Here is a 2,187-nt window from a genome sequence, read left to right as displayed (position 1 = left end):
CTTCGCTAATCACTCGTTTTGAGTTGCAAGAAGAAGTTTGAATTCAAATGTAAGAACAGGAAAACGGCTATTGGCTACTGGCAACGTAGATGAGCTGGCACGAAGACTGGTATGTGCTGGAGGGCTCATAGGCGCAGTGGTTGTGCTTGAAGAATAGAAGAATATAAGGGAAGAAAACAAGGCAGAGAGCAGTTCGGTGAAGAGAAGGTTTTACTCTGTGAATTGTGAACTCTCTGCTTGCTTGCTTCTGTGCCTGAGGTGCTGCAAGAGAAGGGGTTGGTGCTCTTGCTCTTGGTGCTAGCTCTCGGCTGTTTCTTCTAATCTTAGGTGTGGTCATTGAGGCAGTGGTGCTGTAAGTGTTTATTTCTGTTAACTGCCTCAAGCTTGTTCTCTCTGTGCTTTCATTAATATTTTTGTGAGATTGATTGTGGAGAGGTCTCTCCACCGAGAAGGAGGTATTGTTTAGCCGGTTTTTGCCGGGGTGTGATCTACCGAAGATCAATGTCAAAGGGGGAGAGAATTGAGGTTCAAGTTAATAATTGAGGTTCAGTTAAACAAAGAATTTCCAAGTTAAAATTTTTAAAAGTCAAGTTTGTTTCAAAATTTTTCAAGTCAAAATCTATTTGAAAAAAGGGGGAGATTGTTAGTGCAGGAAGCACTAGCAGATCAAACCTGAGTTTTGATTATGGAACTAGGATCAAGTTAAGTATGTGGTTTGATTAACCAGGCTGAATTGAGTGTGCAGAAAACAGGTTAAGTCCTAGTGTGGCTAGGCATGAAGACTTGGCAGAGTCAAAGTGCACCAGGCACAAGTCTGGACTTGGTCAGGAGGGCCAAGTTGCAGATGAACTGGACTTGGTCAGGAGGACCAAGTTGCAGAGAAGAATGGACTGATCAGGAGGATCAGTTGCGTTCAAGTCCTGGGGGGCAACGACAGAGCCGAGCAAAAGTCCAACGGGTCAGGAGGACTTGGTTGGCATCAGGTAAATTCTCCCGAGGGGAGTGGGTGAGGACGCGTTCCTACGAGGAACAGTAGGCGCCGGTCTAACCCAGGGTCTCACCGGAGATCCGAAGTTAAGACTCAAAGTTGGTTCGGTGAACCAACTTACTCCTTCCTATGTTATACTTTAGCTAACTTGTTGTGCAGGAAAGAAAAGCTCGACGAAAGCTAACTCCGGACGAAAAACTCAGTTTTTCGGGTCTGGAGTCGACCCAGATGGGCTCTGGAGTCGACTCCAGCCAAATCAGCACAATTCCGGAAGTCAGCGCGTCAAAGTCTTCGCCAACGCGACTGGAGTCGACCCAGATGGGCTTCTGAGTCGACCCAGGTCAAAGACTTATCGCCGCTGCCGCCACCGCGACTGGAGTCGACCCAGAACCGGATCAGAGTCGACTCAGGAGGGATAAGCGACGAAGCCGATAAAAGTTTATCTGCCACATCAGCTGGAGTCGACCCAGATGGCGATCTGAGTCGACCCAGGCCGGCTATATAAGGCCCTCGCGAGCAGCAGCCGAGCAACTCAACTCAAAAGCCTCCAAACTTCGTTCCCGCGATTCCCGAGCCTTCCAACTTCGACGTCGGTACTGTGCCTGCCTCAAGCAACTACTTTTAACACCAAGACGCCGAATTCGACTTCCGGGGAGCGAACGTTTGGTAAAAGATTTACTTGTACTTCAATTCATACTTATATTGTAATCACTTTTTGTACTCGAATTTTTCGATACACTTGCTGCCGGACAGGGGCAAGTGAGTTAGTGGATTGCCCAACGTAAACGGTCAAGGACCGTGGGCCTTGGAGTAGCAGCGTTGCGCTGTGAACCAAGTAAAAACAAATTGTGTCCTTTACTTTATTGCATTGCGTTTTTACTATTTACTTCCGCTGTCATACTCGAGTGTTTTACGAAAAATTTGAAAAGCGTTCAAACACGCTATTCACCCCCCCCCCCTCTAGCGTGTTTTTTCTTTTATAGAAGAAATTCATGATGATCCATAGCATGCTTTTGTACTGATATGCTTTAGCTACTACTTAGTTGCATGTTTGGATTTTATTCATACCTTGAAAACTTTAAGTACTGCCATACTTAACATAACTAACATTAGTAAGTAAAGTTAGTAATTAAGTAGCGCCGCCCTTAAAGAGTAGTAAGGAGGGTGGGTCACTACAGGTGGTATCAGAGCAGGTCTCA

This window comes from Curcuma longa, chromosome 6 (genome assembly GCF_044706935.1).
Source record: "Curcuma longa cultivar G26 ecotype Majalengka, Jawa Barat chromosome 6, ITB_CL_G26_1.1, whole genome shotgun sequence".
Classification (NCBI taxonomy): domain Eukaryota; kingdom Viridiplantae; phylum Streptophyta; class Magnoliopsida; order Zingiberales; family Zingiberaceae; genus Curcuma; species Curcuma longa.
Note: the sequence above shows the minus strand (reverse complement) of the source record.